At 37.0% G+C, this 16,245-nt stretch overlaps 1 long non-coding RNA gene across 1 annotated transcript in view; it reads left to right on the top strand.

Annotated features, from left to right (window-relative positions):
• The window catches only part of LOC123592918, a 153,612-nt gene that overhangs the window by 103,617 nt on the left and 33,750 nt on the right, over positions 1–16,245 (top strand). The window contains exon 2 of the long non-coding RNA XR_006710007.1: positions 181–325. This is a non-coding gene — a long non-coding RNA (uncharacterized LOC123592918). The remainder of the gene's footprint in view (positions 1–180; positions 326–16,245) is intronic.

The following is a 16,245-nucleotide window of genomic DNA, read 5'->3' as shown; positions in this document are numbered from 1 at the left end:
ACAAGCACAGATAAACCTAGACCTGCCATGTTCTTGTGACATTTTAGAACTAAGGAATCTTGGAATTGTAGACCTGTAAGGAACCATTACTAGTAACATTGGAAATGTAATTCTAAGTCCTTAGTACTCCCATTGAAATTTGTAGTTCTAACACATTTTTGCAAATTTTATCTATTTCAGTTCTGGAACTCATCAGTATATCTTGAGCTGGACAGAACATGCACTATGAATGCCAGCTTACAGAAGAGGAAAAAATAAGGATTCAGCATGTTCTTTGACTTTGCTTGGTTCTCAACAGCCTGACTTCTTCATGGCCACACATCTGGTAAGTGGTAAAATTGTGACTTGAGCCTTTCTAACTTCAAGTTCAGTGTTCTTGTAGACACACTACTTAACACATGAGTTATAATCCCTCTCATTTACTGACAGATTCAGTATTTGCTCAGCACTGTTCTAGAGTTTTATGTCTCACAACTAACTGAAGCTTTGACACAAACTTTTAAGGTGTATGTGTATGTATGTGTAAATATATATTTGATAAAGAAAGGCCTGGAGAATTTAAGTAAATTACTCAAGATCTGACAGAAAAGAAGTTTAGAAACAGGCACATGAATTCAGTCATTGTACTGTGGGAGTTAATTCTCTCCCACTCTACTACCGTGCCTGAAGACTGAGACCAGAGAGCTTCACCATGGAGGATTTTCATGCTAACTCCCCACTGAAAGCCATTGCTGCTTTCATGCATGAATTGTTTTCCAGCTTGAGTATGTTGTTCAAGGTCAAACAGCTACTTGATAGATTCCATCTCTTTTCTACTTAGATGCAAACCATCATCCAATATGCATAATAATTGAATTTAACTTTCATGAAAAAATTCGGTGTACCTGTTTCCCTGTCCTTACACCTTTTTCTTCATCTCTACACTCAATTAAAAATGATTCAGAGCAGCAGAAATAATTTTTTTAAAAAGCATGGTGTCCCAAATGCCTAGAGCGTTAGTTTTCTTACTCTGTAGATTCTAAGTGCCCACTAGCTGAACCTGAAAGATGTAATAACTTCCTGTGGGACCTTTCTGGGTTGTTGTTTTAAAGGGACAAACTGAGAGACATTGCCTTTAATATCCACTTATCCTCTAACCCATTGGGTCTTTTTGCTATGATACATGATGGAGCAGAAAGTGTTTAAGATGGCAGTGCATGTTGGTGGGAGGGTGAAGAAAGAACCATTTCTGGAGGGCAGGTTAGCAACATAGATCAAACTGAAGGTGTGCAAATCCTTCAACCCAATAATTCTACTATAGAAACAAATTATAAGGAACAGTTTGAATAAGAGTAGGAGGGAGAGGAGGGGCAGAGAGAGATTGAAATATTGACAAACAGGAAGCAAGCTAAATATGAGTTAGGAAACTAGTTGAATACACCACAACAAATCAATTCAATGGATTTATAAGGTTTTTAAAAAATAATGATGTAAACCTGTATGTAAATGCAAGGAAAGATGTTTAAGAATTTTTGATAAGTAGAAAAACAGGTTATGAGTAAGTATGCATGTGTGTATACGAATGCAACAAATGTTTATTGGGCAAAGATTAAATTCCAAGCATTGCTCTGATGCAATCAAATTTGTATCATGAGTATTTTGTGTGCACTTCTGTTTTATACACACACAACAAGAGAGAGATCTAAAGAGTTGTTCATATAATGATAAATGTATGGGATTTGGGGAACAAATTTTGCTTTTATTCTATTTTCTTATCAGAATTCTTTACATTTCAAAAATAATTAGCACGTATTGTTTTTATATTTAGACAAGTCAAATTCATTTAGAGGAAAAATGAAATACCTGTCCATTGGCACATGGAATTTCTGCTCTAGTAAGCCCAGATGAAAGTCAAGGGACAAAAATGCCAGTGATGCTCTAGTTTCCCAAGAAGTGAAAAGATGAAGCCTCCGCCGAGTTCTACTCTTGAGGGATCATGTTTTAGGCAGAGAGAAGGGATCCAGGAAAGATCGTACTCACTAGTGAGGCTGTGGGGCTCTGAGCACCTGAAGTTCTCTGAGTTAGGGAAACAGTTGCATTAAGTATAGCTAATGAAGTTTGCAAAAGGAGGCCAGAGGAAGGCTGTGTCAACAACTGTCCCTAGAGCTCAAAGTCACTTTATTATGCTGGACCTTAGCCAGAGCTGAGATCTGTTCATCTGGCCTCTGCCAGAGACCATGCATTTGGGTTCATGGAGAAGATCCCTGCAGTCAAATATTAGGTGCATTGATGGGGTCATCACCTAAACTCTGGTAACTCTCCCCTCTGGTTTTAAAATCATTTGGAGGAGGTGGGGTACCTGAGTGACTCAGTTGGTTAAGTGTAAGACTTTGGGCTCAGGTCATGATCTCACAGTTTGTGAGTTTGAGCCCCACGTTGGGCTCTGCACTGACAGCCCAGAACCTGGAGCTTGCTTCAGATTCTGGGTCTCCCTCTCTGTCTCTGTGCCCCTCCCTTGCTTGTGCTCTCTCTCTCTCTCTCTCAAAAATAAATAAACAAACAGGAAGGAAGGAAAGAAGGGAAGAAAAGAAGAGAAATAATTTGAAGGAAGATTTTTAGAAAACACCAAAGCATGAGTAAAATATGTCTGTGATTCAGTAGCCTGGTGTAAACCTAAGCATGAGCATATTTCAAAAGCTCATTAGGTGATCCTGAGCAGACTGCCAACATTGACAACTGGCCTTACAGAAAGAACTCTTGCATTCTTGCCTTATCTCCAATACTTACTGGTTGTGTGGCCTTGGGCATAATATTTCATATGAGTTATCATTTGAAAAATAAAATGAAGATACAAATATTCATTTTACCAAACTCATGGTCGATGTATTATGTTAGAGAATATATATAAAAGTATTTTGTAAAGTACTAAGTGAATAATATTATTTCATAAGTTTAACCAACTTCTCCCCCTGTCCAAATATGTGACATAATTCAAGGTCAATATATAATGCATCATTTCTCAATATGTAGAATGTGAAGTATCTACATCAAAATCTCCTCGGCTTCTTGTTAGAAATGCAGAGTAAAATTTTTTTAAGTGTCAGAAAATAGGGTCCAGTATCTGCATTTTAAACAGGCAATCCAATGTGCTTCTGTGAAGTAAGGTTGAGAACCAGTGCTAAATTCTTGGAGCTATTGCAGTAGACTGGTAGCTCTTAGATACAGGACACAGATGGGCAGCAGTTCAAAAGTAGCAGCCCTACCAGCATTAGGTTAATGTTAATGACAAAAGCAGATCAGAAGATACAAACTGACTCTCGGTATTGATTATATCAGAGTGGATTTCCTTAGTGTTCTCCTGACTTTCTGTGCTGGGGCTTGCAAAAAGGACTTATCTCATCCCTGTTTGGCTTGCCATGTGTGAAACTTCACAAGAGTTAAATGCATGATGTTGATTGCTGTTTCATCACTCCCCCATTACACTAAAGGTACAGGCTCTTGTGAGGAAGTAGGTGACTTTCAGAGGTCTATAACTCCATAGACTGATTCAGCACCTTTCCAGAACAATGCTTTCCTCATGTCTAGTCTTCTTGCCTCTTATGCCTAGAGAGATGACTATACTTGAGTTAAAAATGCTCTGAGAACTTCTTTACGAAATATTAAACTTCTAAGTATTATATCCTGCCTCCAGCAGCACAAACAACCTCCCAGGATGGAGAAGGAGCTTAGGATACTTGATGATAGTGTGACCAATTCCTATTTTTCTAGTACTTGGAACAATTGCCTAGCACAGAGTCAGCTCAGGGGACACAAGGTAACACACACTCTGTCAAAGTCTGTGAAATATGCCATACTGTAGACATGCAGAACACCAGGCTGAGTAGCTAAAGACTTGGGATCATGTCCTTTTCCCAATTACTCATGAGCTAATATGAGCCTCGATTTATAAATTTATAAAGTAGAGAATGCAAAACTTTTTAAGAATTTCTCAAGAAACAAAAGATGGTGTGAGATTAGATTGAGAAAATGATAGGATAATGCTTGGAACGCCACTAAATGTACAAAGTTCTGGAGGATCTTACAGGGCTGTGGACAATGATGTGATAGCTAATTATCCCTCAATCAATGCTCTCCTCCCAAAATAGTACCCTTTGCAAGTGCTCAATGATTCCTGAAATTTCTCTATAAGAGACAAAAGCCCATCTTGCCATAAATTGAAGTCCTATTTTGGAGTGCAAATGACTCGCAGAGCATCTGCTGTCAAGGGGAAGTAATGGTAGAAAGCACTAAGAGCAGAGCACGTGTGCCTCAGCAGTTCTAAGGAGAGTAGACAGACTCATAGGGCCCCAAAATAAAGCTGATGAAGGAGGCAGGAAGAATAAGGGCAAGGAAAGTGGGGAAGATTCAAGATTTCTGAGTACAAGCAATGTTAGGGATGTTCTTTGGTACAAAATTCATGGAAGTTTTGAAATTGAGAATAACCTTCGTTTTTAAAACCTCCTCTGACTTGGGAGAAGTCTGGATATGACACAGGAACTGGAGAGACCTCTGTTTGGAGCAGAGAGGTCATCTTCTCCATAGGGAACATGAGGGAGGGGTGCTGGGCCTAGCAGAGCAGAGCATATTAGTGGTGGGTCAGCCCTTTCACAAGGATAAGCTATTTCTCCATAAAAGTAGGCTGCCTAACAGACAAGGGCAGGAAACACTAATTCACAGGCTTTTAGTGGCTGACAGACACTTCACATTCATAACTCGCTCTCTGCTTGCCACAGCCATTAAAGCAGTGGCAGGGGGCTTGTGCCTCCAAAGAGAACAAGATGACCTTGGTCAGGGTTGGTGGGGAAGAGGATAAAGGGGCAGCACAGAGAGATATTGAGATCTACTCTTATAACAGTAAAAGTAGAATTAAAATAGTCTAAGGCCATTGCCACTTAAACCTAAAACCTCTCACCACCATCCCCAAAACATACCTCTCACCCAGATAACTTGATCTTCAGTACAGACTCATAGATGCTCAGAATAGGACAAAAATAGAACCTAGTTTCCCGCCCCCCCACCTCCTTTATAAAGGTCTAGACAGGATAAGCTATCTTTCCTTAGATACCAATATGTGAGATAACAATCTATTAAGTGGCATATTCAGACTGGAGATGGTAATATAGGAATATTTCTTGCAATATATCATTTAGCAGATCTCAAATTTCTGCAGAGTAATTTATCATTCTACATTTAGAATGTACTTTGTGTTTTTAAATGCTAAAAAAGTAAATATTTTACTTAGCTCTTTCAGTTATAGGCAAAATAAACACACATAAGGTTTTAATAATGCTACTATTAAAAATGTGTATTGAATGCTTATATACAGGGCACTATGATAAGTGGTTCATGTGGGATTATCTCATTTAGCTCTCACAAGAACTTTATGAATCTGGGTGATTTGTTTTCATATTAGAAAAGTTAAGACACTTGTTTATGATCACACAGTTAGTGGGAGGCAGAGCTCATATTAAACTCAACTTACAGGCCCTCAACAATCGCGTAGATATATTTAGACCCTAAAGAGAAGCAGCCACATCCAATGGTTTGAGCATAAACCTTGGAGGCCACAGTGTCTGGGTTCAATGTGGGCTTTAGCTATGAAACACTACCTAGTGAGTTATATAATCTCTTTGTCTTAGTTTCCTCATCTGTAAAATGGAACTGTTATTGGAACCTATATCAGAAAATTGCTATGAGAACAAATTAAGTACACAAAGGTTATTGAACATCTGTCATAGTGTAAGCTTTCATACACATTAGCTAAAATTATTATTAAATGGAAAATAAGAAGGAAGAGTTTAAGAGGTGAAATATAGTCTAGAATCTGAGCGTATTCCTTATGATTCAGCAAACAAATACTGAAGACCTACTATGTGCCAGGCATTGTGACACCTGTTGGGGAAATAATGATGAAAAATTCTAGTGTGAACCCTGGTAACAAGGTACAAGTTCAATTTGTTTCTTAAATTTGACATATGAGTGAAATCATATGGTATTTGTCTTTCTCTGACTTATTTTGCTTAGGATAATACTCTCTAGCTCTATGTCATTGCAAATGGCAAACTTTCATTCTTTTTGTGGCTGAGTAATATTCCATTGTATGTGTGTGTATATACACCACATCTTCTTTATATATTCATCAGTTGATAGAGACTTGGACTGTCTTTTTAATTTGGCTATTGTAGATAATGCTGCTATAAACATTGGGGTGCATGTATCCCTTTGACTTAATATTTTTGTATTCTTTGGATACCCATTATTACAATTTCTTGATCATAGGGTAGTTCTATTTTTAACTTTTTGAGGAAATTCCGTACTGTTTTCTACAGTGGCTGAACTAATTTTGCATTCTCAACAGTGCAAGAGAGTTCCCCTTTCTCCACATCCTTGCCAATACCTGTTGTTTCTTATACTGCTGATTTTAGCCACTCTGACAAGTGTGAGGTGATATCTCATTATAGCTTTGATTAAGTGGAATTTGAATAAAAACTTTAAAGAAAGAAGACCTGGTGTATATAAATATACAGTGGAATATTACTCAGCCATAAAAAAGAATAAAATCTTGTCATTTTCAATGACATGGGTGGGGCTAGAGAATATTATGCTAAGTAAGATAAGTCAGTCAGAGAAAGACAAATATAATTTAACTCATGTGGAATTTAAGAAACAAAACAAATGAGCAAAGGGGGAAAAAGAGAAGCAAAACAAGAAACAGACTTTTAACCACAGAGAACAAACTGGTGGTTACCAGAGGGGAGGTGGGTGGAGGAATGGGTTAAATAGGTGATGGGTCTTAAGGAGTGCACTTTTTGTAATAAGCACTGGGTGTTTTATGGAAGTGTTGAATCAGTATACATATACCTGAAACTAGCATTACACTGTATGTGAACTAACGGAATTAAAATAAAAACTTTTTTAGAAGTATAAGTTCAATAATGAATAAATAAATAAAGCCTGTTCAAATTTCACGAATCATTATAAGTGTTTCATAGCTAGTTTACAGATGAGGAAATTGAGGTTTAAGGGGCATACTTGGCAGAGGTTACAGGAATAATGAGGGACTGAATCAGTATTAAAATAAGTCTTTATCTAATTTTAAAAATCTGTGTTCTCATAGGCTCCATTATTCTGCATCATAAGTGTGTGTGTGTGTGTGTGTGTGTGTGTGCGCGCGCGTGTGCGCATGTGTCCTCAGTTAAAAAAGACACCGAGTGGCCAAGATAATGCAGAAAGCTAGATTTAAAACTTTCATTTAAAAATTCCTTTTATCCACATTTTGTATCTGTAATCATACAGGTATACAGTAGTAAAAATTATAAAGAAAATCCTGAGATTGTCAGAACTTTTTGGATACCATAACAGAATTATAGTTAGACTAGATTAAGTTACAGAAATAAAATAAATTTTATCCATACCTGATGGATATCCTATCTGCCTGCCATATACCTCTTTCCACAACCATAGGCACAAAACCAATGACTTGAATCATGTAAAAAGGAAGCTTGACTTTACAACACGCTCTATACATGGATGAACTCCAGATTGATTAAATTCCTAAATGAGAAGGATACGTAATACAAGTTTAAAGGGTGTATCTTTATGACCTTAAGATTATGAAGCATTTCTAAATCAAGACCTAAAAATTGGAAACCAGAAAGGAAAACATCGGTTGATTTTTATATACCAAAATTAAATAGTACTTTTTAACAAAAGATAGCATCGACAAAGTTAACAGACAGGTACCAGTGTCAGAGAAGATAATTGCCAAATTAATAACTAACAAAGGATTAATTAAAATTCTTGCAAAACAAGATGAAAAGCCTATGAAACCCAAAATAAAAATGGACTAATTATATGAATAGCACATGAGGAAAAACTTGACAGACTGCTTACCTGGAAGAGATGGTCAACCTCAGTACCAATCAGAGTAATGCAAAGCACAACAGTAACAAGATATGATTTTACACAATTAGGATGGCGGCAATTCAAAAAACTGATCCAGCATGCTTGTGATGATAGGTCAAAATGGGAATCCTCATGAACTGCTGATGTGACATAAGCTAATAAGCCACTTGGGAAAACAAAAAATCATGTTCCATTCATCACATGAGTTCTGTCCATACTCTGAAATACAGCAATGGTGCTCCTGTGTGTATGTCCCAGAGAAGCTTTTACAGGTGCACAGACAGCCATGTATTTTATTGTACATGGCCCCTTTTCCACATGTGGTAAATAGTTGGGTGCAATCTATGGTCTCTCAACAAAAGAATAGATTAATAAAATGAAATACATACTTAAGATTTACACTATATGATGATCAGAAGATCTGAACTCTATATGTGATGATGTGGTTTGTTCCTCAAAGTATGATATTAAGGAAAAAATTATGAAAGCAATATTTATAATGTAATATGACCTGTCATGATTTAAATGTCATACACCCACTACACAAACCATGTAAGACTTTCATATATGTAAATAAATACATGGAAGCATAATGGAAAGGATTACTTGAATACAAAATTTATAGGTCCCCATCAGGAGGAGATAAGATTATAAATGTAAAATGCAGGGGAAATAATAAAGTATGTGATGACTATGTACTATGAATATTAGAGTGGCAGTGACTGTCTGAAGTAAGGGGAAAATGGTAAAGGAGTCATATATCATAATAATTTTACTATTTGTTGAGCACTTACTATATGCCTTAGTCTGCACTTTCCATTAATTATCACGTTTAACTGTCACAAAACATTACAAAGTGATTATCACACGACTGTTTTACAAAGAAGGAAACTGAGGCATCAGGAGACAAAATTGCCAAAGCTTACAAGGATAATGAGGGGTTGATGCAAAGTTGATAAAGTAGCACACTGTGAGTCTGAGTCCAAATCCTATGTTCTCATCTCCAATATCCTGCCTCACGATTATTTCAAAAGATAATCCTATGTTAAGTTGTACAGAAGAAGGTAATAAAGTAAAAGTGTACTTCAGCCTAGAGTATCATGAATCATTTTAGTTTTGAATTTCCAAATCCTAATCACCTCGGCAAATCAGGCAGCAGAACAAAAGCTAATCTTGAATATGCTGTGCTCTGTTTTGCATAAGGAGGCAGTGGATGGGTATGAAACCCCTAACTCCTAGCATTGTTTGAAACATGGTAGGCATCAAGTGGTTGTCCTCAAAATTATAAGATGGCTCAATTGAGACTCATGCTTAGTTACGCCTGGGTGCTTCAGTCGGTTGAGCATCTGACTTCAGCTCAGGTCATGATCTCATGGTTGAGGAGTTTGAACCCCGCATTGGACTCCTGCTGTCAACGCAGAGCCCACTTTGGATCCTCTGACACCCTCTCTCTCTCTCTCCCCTCCCCTGCTCATGCTCTTTCTCTCAAAACTAAATAAACATTTAAAAAAGAGAGAGAAGCATGCTTTAAAAAGAGAGATGCTTAAGTTCGGGCTAAGTGGAATATGGAGTAGCTCAATTTTGATTTATTTTTGAGAGAGACGGACGGAGAGAGTGTGCATGTGTGGGGGAGGGGCAGAGAGAGAGGGAGAGAGAATTCCAATCAGGCTCCCCACTGTCAATGTAGAGTCCCACACGGGGCTCAAACTCACAAGCCATGAGATCATGACCTGAGCCAAAATCAAGAATCAGACACTTAACTGCCTGAGGCACGCAGGTGACACTACAGTAGCTCAAGTTTTAAATAATAGGCGCATAGAAACTAAGGAGATTTGAATCAGAGACTAAATTAAAACCTTTATCACAGAGGGTGGAATCACAGAGTTTAATTTATTTGGGCATTTAAAAAGCCATTGAAAGCAATGTCAAGAGAGAATCAGTAAAAAAGTTAGTTGTGTTTCCATTGATAAAAAGAATTCAAGACCCCAGGTCAAATGACAAGGTAGATGTTCAGTCAGAGCCCTGAAGAGCACACACGCCTGACTGAGACCATTATCCTTTGTCCACTACGTTACATATTTTCTGCTAGCCTAATCCATGATGCCATCCCCTGGGCAGTAAATACTCCATGTTTCTGAAGTCAAATCCTATTCCTTAGTGTAAGAGTTTGCATGCTCTGCTTCTGAGGATCCACAGCCTGTGTTATGGCTACACTGTACAGGCAGGTATATATTTCAGCTTGAGAAGTTTTAGGAAGTAGGCAGAAGGTGATTATAGGGAGTGTCTGAGTATTATCTTCATCAATGCACTCTTACTCCAGGACCTACCCATTTTATCCCTCTCCAGTAGGTCTGAGGCAGCTATCCTAATGCTTAGGATGAAAATTTCATCCACCATTTAGTAAGGATAGAAAAACTATTTCCATTAAAGCCAGACCTTGTAACCGAAATACCCAGATTCTCAATCAGGGTGTCATGCTTGTCTCTGTGTTTCCATTTAACTGCTAATATGCAATGTTTCCCAGTTTAAAGGACAATAGGAGAAGGAAAGAAAAGAAAGAAGAATCTTTATGAGAGAGTTAGCAGAGGCAAGTCATGCCATCAGGAAGCATGGAGATAAAAGGAAAGTAACCCTACAAGACAGCATGTAGGTGAAGAAAGCACAGGGGCAAAAGTAATAAGATGTGTCTGTTATTTCTGAAATTTTCCGAAACAGGCTGGCTCACTTTGGGTTAGTCATTTAATTTGACTCTGCTTCAGTTTTCTTATCTGTCAAATGGGATTAATTAGACATATCTTGAGTGACTCACAGGACTATTGAGGATAGAGAAGATAATACTTATAGAGGCTATTTGGAAAATGTTATGTAACTGCTTTTGGAACCTAAAAGGTTATTAATGACAATATGTGACCAGGGAAGGTGCATTTTAATTGATGATAGCTTAGATATATCAAGAGAAAAAATGTATTCTCACTTATATGGGGATGCAGTAGTAGGGGAAGTCAAAGTGTAAACATGAGTAATTTAGAAATATTTATTAAAAAAGGAATGGAAAGGTATTTTGTGACACAGAGAATCATTACAGTGTGAGAAGACCTCATAGGAGATGTCTTTTAGGCCAAGAAAATATATAGAAGAACACTGGGGATATTGAAGAAATAATTAGATACCTTCCTTGGGGGAAGGGGGCTGTATGAGGTGAGAAGATAAAATGGAGCACAAAGATAGAACATAAAAAGCTAATAATAAGACAATCTAGGAAGATCCAATGGAAGATTTCTTTCCTCTAGAGAAGTTTGTTGGATGTTGTTAATAAACACCTCAGTTGTAGATGCATGAAGGAAGAATCACATTCCACATGGTCATCCATGTGTCTTTCATGAAATGACACTGTGTCAAAATGTTGAGAGAATATTAAAGTCAAAAGAGTCTCCGAGATTATCAGTTCCCCTCTTCATGCAGGAATTATGGATATGCATTTACGTTCAGAGAAGAGAGGCTCACCACCTCATAAGCTACCCTATGCCATTATCATAGGGCACTTTTTATTCAACATCTCTTCTTTACAAGGAGAAGACATTTGTTTTTTCTGATGGTTTCCTACTATACATGAAAAGTATACTCAGCCTACTTCTTAACGTTTTCTGAGTCCCTGCTCTGTTAGGCACTGTACTAATCAGTAGAGACTTCAAAATGAAAACAGACTTTTACATAATTCAGAGATCCAGAGTATAGAAATTATAACTATGGGGAACACAGAACTGCACCCTCCTCTGGGGTCCTTCAAATACTTAAGTGCAATATCTAAGTCTTTGTTGATCTTTTATTCTGCTACATAAATGTATACAGTTTACCACAAATTACTTATTTAATTTTGTTTCTAGATCATCTCATGTTCTTACTTTTTCTTTGCTGGACATGATCTAGTTTTTCAAATCCCTTAATATATGCTATCCAAAATTTTTAAGTTTACTTTTTTTGGAAGTTTGCATTCTTCTGAAGTAAGAAGTGCACTATTAGGAACTTATGAAGGATATTCCATGATGATAAGGAAGAACAAATTTGGGAGCTCAAATAGCCAAGATTTCACTGGCATCATAGTTAAACCTTCAGCAATAGATGGCACAAGAACAGACACTCAGATCAATGGAACAGAATAGAGAACCCAGAAATGGACCCACAAACGTATGGGCAACTAATCTTTGACAAAGCAGGAAAGAATATCCAATAGAGTAAAGACAGTCTCTTCAGCAAGCGGTGCTGGGAAAACTGGGCAGTGACATGCAGAAGAATGAACCTGGACCACTTTCTTACACCATACACAAAAATAAACTCAAAATGGATGAAAGACCTAAACCTAAGACAGGAAGCCATCAAAATCCTTGAGGAGAAAGCAGGCAAACACCTCTTTGATCTTGCCCCCGGCAGCTTCTTACTCAACACGTCTCTGGAGGCAAGGGAAACAAAAGCAAAAATGAACTACTGGGACCTCACCAAAATAAAAGGCTGCTGCACGGCGCAGGAAACAATCAGCAAAACTAAAAGGCAACCGACAGAATGGGAGAAGATATTTGCAAATGACATATTAGATAAAGGGTTAGTATCCAAAATCTACAAAGAACTTATCAAACTCAACACCCAAAAAACAAATAATTCAGTGAAGAAATGGGCAAAAGACATGAATAGACACTTCTCCAAGGAAGACATCCAGAGGGCCAACCAACACATGAAAAAATGCTCAACATCACTCATCATCAGGGAAATACAAATCAAAACCACGATGAGATACCACCTTACACCTGTCAGAATGGCTAACATTAACAACTCAAGCAACAACAGATGTGGGTGAGGATGCGGAGAAAGAGGATCTCTTTTGCACTGTTGGTGGCAATGCAAGCTGGTGCAGCCACTCTGGAAAACAGTATGGAGCTTCCTCAAAAAACTAAAAATGGAACTACCCTACAACCCAGCAATTGCACTACTAGGCATTTATCCACGGGATACAGGTGTGCTGTTTTGAAGGGACACATGCACCCCCATGTTTATAGCAGCGCTATCAACAATAGCCGAAGTATGGAAAGGGCCCAAATGTCCATCGATGGATGAATGGATAAAGAAGATGTGGTGTGTGTGTGTTTGTGTGTATATATATACATGTATATATATATACATATATATATATATATATATGTATATATATATATATGTATATATATACACACACACGGAGCATTACTCAGCAATCAAAAAGAATGGAATCTTGCCATTTGCAACTACATGGATGGAACTGAAGAGTATTATGCTAAGTGAAATTAGAGAAAGACAAAAATCATATGACTTCACTCATATGAGGACTTTAAGAGACAAAGCAGATGAACATAAGGGAAGGGAAACAAAAATAATATAAAAACAGGGAGGGGGACAAAACAGAAGAGACTCATAAATATGGAGAACAAACTGAGGGTTTCTGGAGGGATTGTGGGAGGAGGGATGGGCTAAATGGGTAAGGGGCATTAAGGAATTTACTCCTGAAATCATTGTTTCACTGTATGCTAACTAATTTGGATGTAAATTTAAAAAAATAAAAAATAAAATTAAAAAAAAAACCTTCAGCAGTAAAGAACAGTTGTAGATTTTAGTGATTTGGGGCAGCATGGTGTAATAAGATAAACTTTGATGTTAGAGTTTAAAAACCAAAACAAAAATGGACTTGAATCCTGTTTCTATCATTTATTAGTTATAATATCTTAGCCATAGTATACTATTCTCTGAGAACATTTGATCATATTTAAAATAGGAATATTATCTACCTATTTAATATAGTACTGGGAAGAAAAATGAAAACAAAATGAGATCATGTCTATGTAACTGCTTTATAAACAATAAAATGGAATGAAAATGTAATATGGTATTGCTATTCTTATAATCAAATGGGTTGACACAGAGCAAACTGTTCCATTCTGTAATTACCTAAATTCAGTAAAAGCACATTATATTCTAACAAATTAAAATCCCAGTAGTACTAATAGCTACCATTTATTGAAGTTTTATTATGTGCCAGGCAGCACCAGGTGCTTTACAAACATTATCCCATTTGGTTCATGATACAGACAATGCTATGAGTTTACCCAACCTGTTTCATTTTCCTTTTGGGCACAAGAAAAGCTACATTTTCCATCCCAGCCTGTAGTTAATTGGGGCCGTGTGATTGAATACTGTCCTACCTGTCCTACCCAGGAATGCCCATAAAATGTCCTGCATGATCTCCCACTCTGTCTTATTCCTTTTCCGCTGGAAGGATATAAATGCTCAGGTCACTCTCCAGTGCCATGAACTGAAGGTCACTGAAGATTAGAGTTTCTCTGTCAGCCCTTGGTTTCCAAATGATGTTATGGCTCTCTCCAGAGCCCCCATGCTAACCTGACATGTTGGAATGTGTTGCAAGCAAGAAATAACTTTTGTTGTGTTAAGCTACTAAAGTTTTGGACCTGTTCATTATAGAACCTAGCATTAAATATCCTGTCTATTAGAGTTCCTCAAAACATTTACTTTTTGCCACAGTCAGGAAAAAATGTCCATAAAATCGCACTACTACATCTATCAACCTACAAGCAGCTGGGCTTATGAATTCCATTTTCCTCCTTTCCTGATTATAGGGATTTTTGTCTGCTTTGTTCATTGTTTTATCTTAATTTCCTGGAAGAGGACTCAATCAGTATTTGTTGAATAGGCATATAAACTTATAAAAATCGTTTGATGCTGATGGTTGCTTTTGATCCCAGTTTTCCAGATAAGGAAGTGGTAATGCTATGTGTATCCATCTTATTCCAGAGTTCACACTCTTAGACACGATGCTGAACTGCTCCATTTGACCACTCTAAATCTACAGTTAAAGATGATGATTATGTTTTATCAACTGCAATTTTCTATTACCAAGATGTTCTCTTTACTTAACAAATTCTGTAGTTCAAAATGAGGGGCTCAAAGACCAATGAGTTGCTTCCAGATCATCCGTGAAGTTTTGGGATCAATATAGGCTTAACATTAATAAATTTTATTCCTTTCTCTTTAGCCAGCCAGATAGAATTTGATGTCTCATGGACCATCACTTATAGGAAATTAAACAAAAAATATCAGAGAGAAAAGTAAGGAAATAAAATGTTTAAAGGGAGGACAGAAAAGCTTACTGATTTTCAGTTTCTCTAAGCTACAGTAAAGGAATAAAAGGAAAACACACTACTAACTAAATGTAACAAATCACATTTCATCCTAATAAGACCATAAAGAGTGTTATTATTTCCCTTATCTTTTCCAAATTCAACAAGTTGAGATTCAACAAGTTGAAGCCTATTGTATAATTTCACAGAGCTGTTGCATGGTACAGCCTGATTCTCACCTAGTTCTTTGGTCTTAAAATCTTCACTTACTTCAACTAATATTCTTTCAAAGCCTTATTATAATGCATTTGCCACTATCAACTGGTAGCAGAAACACTGTTGTACACAGCAATGGTGAAGGGTAGAGTTTGTTAAGAAAATGAGAATTGAGATTGAAATCTGGTTCTGCTATTAATCGGCTGTAAAATCTTGGGCAATTCAATTAACTTCACTGGACTTCAGTTTCAAGTGTATGATGGGGGTTTTGTTAGTACTAATTGAGTTAATGTAGTACAACTCTTTCATGGTGGTTTTCACATATTAAATGCTCAAATAGTAAAACTATTTGCATCGTTGTTATTAGAATTTGAGTCAGTATCCCATTGAAAGCTTTTTGATGACAAAGATTTGTTCTTGTCTCTCTAGGACTTTGAGTTCAATAATAGATACTTTTCTTCTGGGTTTAGTTCATTCATTTAATTAGATTAAATTAAATTAATCTAATTAATTAGATTAGTTAGTTAGATTAATTAGTTAGATTGACCAAGCACATACTAAGTTCATTGAACAATATTAGATATCAGGGATAGATAGATATACAATTTGCTTCCACCATTAAATCTTATTTAAAGTACATACCATCAGTAGCATTTAGCAACAAAGAGACAGGGAAGAATAACAACAACAACAAAAAATTTGTATAAATAACTGATTGAATAAATAAATAAGTAAATTGGAGGTAATAGACATATCTTCAATGCAGAAGAATTCAAAATAATTTGTGTACGAGATGACTGGGTGACTCAGTTGGTTAAGCATTCGACTTCAGCTCCGTCAAGATCTCATAGTGCAAGAGTTTGAGCCCAGCATCAGGTTTCCTGCTGTCATCATAGAGCCTGCCTTGGATCCCCTCTCTCTCCCTCCGTCCGTCTCTCAATCTCTCCCC

Source organism: Leopardus geoffroyi, chromosome D4 (genome assembly GCF_018350155.1).
Source record: "Leopardus geoffroyi isolate Oge1 chromosome D4, O.geoffroyi_Oge1_pat1.0, whole genome shotgun sequence".
NCBI lineage: Eukaryota > Metazoa > Chordata > Mammalia > Carnivora > Felidae > Leopardus > Leopardus geoffroyi.
This window is presented reverse-complemented; position numbering and strand designations above follow the sequence as displayed.